We start from the raw sequence: 6,000 nt of genomic DNA, 5'->3' as shown, positions 1-6,000 counted from the left end.
CTGAAATTCAAACTCTCAGAACAGTTGAGGTTGAAGGGACCTCTCAAGGTCATGCAAATCAACCCCATTCCTAAAGCAGTAAGCAAGAGCAGATTGCCCAGACATTGTTGCCTCAAGACATTCAAAGTGTCCAAAGAAATCTCAGGAAGGAGAAACTCCAAATCTAACTGTTGATTTCCTCCTCTTTACAGCAGGTTTGTTGGCGTTTTTTTTTTCTAGGGTAGAGTGCAGGAGGGAGGGAGGAGAGTGCAGGGACTTACACTGGAAAACATGGAAACATAATTGATCTGCTGAAAAGAAAATTCTTACTTGAATGAAACAAAAATCCAATAATTTCCTTTTTAATTTTTTTTTTTTGAGCTGATAGCAAGCACTCATTTTGTATCAGCTGACATTGTTGAGGTTAAAATAACTGTAAGCATATTTTGCTTGAAGTATTTTAATCTTTGCCATATGCAAAACTGGCCTGGAAATCTCAAACAGGCAAAGCTGTTTGACAGATCTAATGTAGTGAAGCCTTTTTCAGGAATATAAAAAATCGTTCACTAACTTATGGAGCGGTCAAAAATTGCTTAGCAGTTCTTACTAGAAGACTCAGACTGTTATCACAGTTGATTTTTTCATCTTCAAACATGAAAAATACGTGAATGTAGTAAGTGAACTCTCCTGCAAGCTGTACAAAGTATGAAGCAGAATGCAGTGGAATACTTCCACTGAGCAGTGTCCTCAAACCTTACTATTCCTGCCCTTTAGTCCTGCTAACAAAAGGCAGTAGTGGAATATGCTCCACTGAAAGCTGACTGAAGACTGACACAACTGACATTATGTTAAGAAGTGGATAGACTGCAAAGAGCTGCCTCCAGAAAACAGCCACAATCAGTTTGAGAGCTTGTGGATAAAAATTAGGAACTGGACTAATTATTAGTATGGCGGTTGGAGTCTACTGCAGGCCACTTGATTAAAGTGGATCCACCTGTGGATAATGTCTTAGAAATCAGTTACGAGAAACATGGTACTTGCAGACTCTCTTCCTGATGGTGAATTTCAATCACCTGAATAGCTGCTGAGAAAAAAAAAAAAATACTGTGAGCTCCAGACTATCCAGGAGATTCCTCGAGGATGACTTTCTGTTCCAAGTATTTGACAAACCAACCAGAGAAGTGTTAGTGGACCTGATGCAGACTAGCACAAAGATCATTAAAGAGTTTAAGGTTAGAGGCAGTCTGGGCTGAAGAGATTATGCATGGGTTGAGTCAGTGATCTCGAGGAATAATGGCCTTGTAAAGAGCAGAGTCAAGACCCTGATCTTCAGAACTGTGAACTTACATCTCTTCAAGGAATTGACAACAGGGGAGGTCCCTGAAGACTGGAGGTTAGCCAATGTCACTCCAGTCTTCAAAAAGGGCAAGAAGGAAGATCCGGGTAATTATAGGCCTGTCAGCCTCACCTCCGTCCCTGGAAAGGTGATGGAACAGCTTGTGCTGGATACCATCTCCAGACAACTGGGAGAAAAGGAGGTTATCAGGAGTAGTCAGCATGGGTTCACCAAGGGGAGGTCGTACTCGACCAACCTGGTGGCCTTCTATGATGCTGTCACATGCTGGGTGGATGGGGGAAGAGCGGTAGATGTAATCTACCTTGATTTTAGAAAGGCGTTTGATACTGTCTCCCACAACATCCTTATAACAAAGCTGAGGAAGTGTGGGATAGATGAGTGGACAGTGAGGTGGGTTGAGAACTGGCTGACTGGCAGAGCGCAGAGGGTCGTCGTTGGTGGTGCAGAGTCTGGCTGGAGACCTGTAACCAGTGGTGTCCCCCAGGGGTCTGTGCTGGGTCCGGTCTTGTTCAACATCTTCATCAATGACCTTGATGAGGGGATAGTGGCCACCCTCAGCAAGTTTGCTGATGATACGAAGTTGGGAGGATTGGCTGACACGCCTGAAGGCTGTGCTGCCATTCAGCGAGACCTGGACAGGCTGGAGAGCTGGGCAGTAAGAAACCAGATGAGGTTCAACACAAGCAAGTGTAGGGTCTTACACCTAGGGAGGAATAATTGCATGCACCAATACAGGCTGGGGGATGAGCTGCTGGAGAGGAGCTCTGCAGAGAGGGACCTGGGCGTCCTGGTGGACGACAGGTTGGCCATGAGCCAGCAGTGTGCCCTCGTGGCCAAAAAGGCCAATGGCATTCTGGGGTGCATTAAGAAGAGCGTGTCCAGCAGGTCGAGGGAGGTGATCCTCCCCCTCTACTCTGCCCTGGTAAGGCCTCATCTGGAGTACTGTGTCCAGTTCTGGGCTCCCCAGTACAAAAAAGACAGGGATCTCTTGGAAAGAGTCCAGCGGAGGGCCACAAAGATGGTGAAGGGCCTGGAGCATCTCCCCTATGAAGAAAGGCTAAGTAAACTGGGTCTGTTTAGCCTTGAGAAAAGAAGACTGAGAGGGGACCTGATCCAGGTTTATAAATATCTGAGGTGTGGCGGCCATAGTGGTGAGGCCAGGCTCTTTTCAGTGGTACGTGGAGACAGGACGAGGGGAAACGGACATAAGCTGCAGCACAGGAAGTTTCGCACGAATGTGCGTAAGAACTTCTTCACGGTGAGGGTGACGGAGCACTGGAACAGGCTGCCCAGGGAGGTTGTGGAGTCTCCTTCTCTGGAGATATTCAAGTCTCGCCTGGATGCCTACCTGTGCGACCTGGTGTAGGGAACCTGCTTTGGCAGGGGGGTTGGTCTCGATGATCTCTAGAGGTCCCTTCCAACCCCTACAATTCTGTGATTCTGTGATTCTGTGATTCTGTGAATTTTTGAATGAGAACACCCAGCAACTTGTCCTTAGGGACAAAGGAGTGGAGAAGAATTGGAAATTCTTTTGGGATACTTTCTGAGAGCATGAGAGCTCTCCTTCCCCCAGTATTAGAAATCAGGAAAAGAAAGCAGGAAACCAGCATGGCTGAACAAAGATCTCCTGGTCAAAGGGAGGGATAGGAGTGAAATGTACAGGCAACTTGTGGCCTGTGAGGAATGCAGCAATGCTGGCTAGATGTGTAGAGGCAAGAAAGCCAAGGTGCGCAAAAAGCAGAACTTGGTGAGGCACATGAAAAATAACAAGAAGGGATTTCTACAGATATATTAGTCAGAAAAGGAAGGCCAAGCAGAGTACACCTTCTCTGACAAATGAGAAGGTAGAACTGGCAACAACAACCATGGAGAAGGTTGAGGCAAGTTTTTGCCTTAGTTTTCACTGGTAGTCAGGCTTCCCATGTCTCTTATAAACCTCTGGGCAAGGGTTGGGTGAGCTGAATCCAATCCACTGTAAGCAAGGAGCAAGTTCAAGATGCATGATGGGGTTGAATGTGACCAAATCAGGCCAGATGGTATGCTTCTCAGGGTTCTGAAGGAAATGCCTAATGTGGTTGCCAATACACACTCCATCATACTCAAAAAATCATGTCTGTCAGGTGAAGTCCACAGTAACAGAGAAAAGGGAGATATCACTTCCATTTCTTAAAAATGGAGAAAGGACCTGGGGATCTACATGTTGGTGAATGTGTACGTGAGCCAGATATGTGAACAGACTGGGAGAACTCCTTGAATGAGTAGTCCATAAAGGTGGACAGAGGGATCCCAGTGGGCAAAAAAGCTGGACATGAGTCAGCATTGTGATGCAGCCTGGGCTGCATCAACAGTGGGATGGTATCAGGGCAAGGCGTGTGATTATCCCCTCTACTCTGCCCTTGACATTTAAATGAAGCATTCTGTGAATATTAACATTTAAGCATTCTTATGAAGATGATTTAATATGCTTTTCTAAATGTAAAATATATTTTACATGAGCAGTCTGGCTGAAAATCATTGAAGTTTGTAAGAGGTCCTCAGAAAGTTATATTTGTACTGTTAACTTAGCAGCTCCTGGCAGGAGCTAAGAACCCCACTGTCACATCTGACCACCTTATTTCTCTAAAAGGCAACAACTTCAACATGTCAAGAATATTTCTTAAAGGATTGTCATTTACATAGACTTCATTTCTATTTATCCCAATACCAACTTCCAACAGCACTGCATGGCATTTTGACTGTGGGGCTGACTAATGCAATATGTTTCTAATAGGACTTCAGGCAGTATAGACCTGTTGCTTACACCCTTACTGTGTACAGTAGTTTGTTTATTCAGTGGCAGAATCTCCACTGTTTTGAATATTGTCAAAGATTAGATTATATCTAATTTAACAATTTTGAGAAGTTTTTTCTTTTAATTTGTAACTTCTGAGATGGTCTTAGTTATTTTTCTCTCTTAACGGGGACTTCGTCACAGTGTGAGCAGAATGTGTGATATGCATTGTTCTGAAATAGACTGTAGTAGTTGCTTAATACAAATAATTAGTATTCATGTGGCATATGTACTTCAGTAAAGAAGCAGAATTTGATATGCTATATGAAAACTATCTCATTCTCTGAGTAGTCTCATGAAACAGCATGTTTCATATGTGAAACAGGATATTGGAACCTGACAAAATGATTATTGCTATAATATTATTTAGGCAAATTGCAAAATCATAGTAACCTATACTATAACTGCACTGGTGCCTAAACAGAACTTATTATTTAAAAGACCCAGCACTTCATTTTACATTAGAGATACATTTATATTTAATGATCACTGGGAATGATAATACAGGAGATTTTGTCATTACCAGCCATCCTTTTTTTTTCTTTCTCCCTTGGATTTCCAAAATCAAAATGGGAAAATTTGAACTGAATCTATATTTAACTCATAATAAATATGCTACGTCATGGACTAAGTACCCAAAAGGCACTACCAGAAATTTTAGGAATATAGTAGTGATTATAAAATACTTATTTGCCAAAATCTTTCTGTCATCATACAGCTTTGTCTGTAAGTAGAGGTTCTTAAAAAAGAACCTTTGAGGATCTGTGGCCTCATCTATCAGCTTTGACTTTCATTTCCTTTTTACTTTTATCGGTATCTGGATTCATAGAAAATTTAGGAAATAATAGTTCACATCAAAACAATGGCAGAGAAGCCATCCTGGTAACATCTGTGTTTTATACTTTATATACTGAAATGATTTATTATGTCTAGAACTATTTCAAATTTTCAAAATTACAAGCACTGATCTATTATTTGAATACTGTTGTAGCCACATTTCAAAAAGAAATGACAAAGACCTGGCTGTCTTTCAATACATTGTGCACTTACTTGTGTAGTAGGCATTTCTGGTTAAATATTTCCAGAAAGGTAATTTCAGAGTGGAAAATTTTAGCAGACTGATCATGCATGTGTTTCAGCAGATATTTTCACACAAATACAAATGCAAATACAAATACAACCAAATAATAGAAATAGTATCTTGCTATTTGTATCATAAATGTATTTATTGTATCATAAATCTTAATAAAATCATTTTCACATATTTAGAAAGTGAGATCAAATTGTCACAAGTGATTTGTTTTTTCTCTCTTCATCTTTGTCACACCTCTTTTTTTCAATTGACTTAATAGCATCTGCTCCTTAAATATCTCCAAGAAACTAACAGATTGACAGAAGAGCATTAGCAACAAGAGATGCATTATTTAACTATTTTTAAATTACCATGTAGTTCTCTGATAAGAACATGTAAAGCATACAAAACTTCTTTTTTTGCAAAAAAAAAAATGCTTTATTTAATAGCCTACTTTCTTCACTTTCATGATGTTATTTCCCTTCCATTATCTACTGACATTGGTGTGTCCTCATTTCTACAACTTTAGTTCTTGGTCCTATTTGTAGTTTCTGAACTTGCAACAAAAACAGCAATCAAAACATGTGAATAATTTTACTCATTTTATGTCAAAATAAAGTATGAAGATGGATAGACTGACGAAAGACAACTCAGGGTTATGGCAGCCTCTCCAATCTACTTTCACATAAGGCTTCTAGCAAACGACTTGTGGCATGATCAACAGCATGTAGAAATCTGACAAGATTTATGAAAGCTAATAAA

The sequence above is a fragment of the Meleagris gallopavo genome, chromosome Z (assembly GCF_905368555.1).
Source record: "Meleagris gallopavo chromosome Z, MGAL_WU_HG_1.1, whole genome shotgun sequence".
Taxonomy (NCBI): Eukaryota; Metazoa; Chordata; class Aves; order Galliformes; family Phasianidae; genus Meleagris; species Meleagris gallopavo.
Note: the sequence above shows the minus strand (reverse complement) of the source record.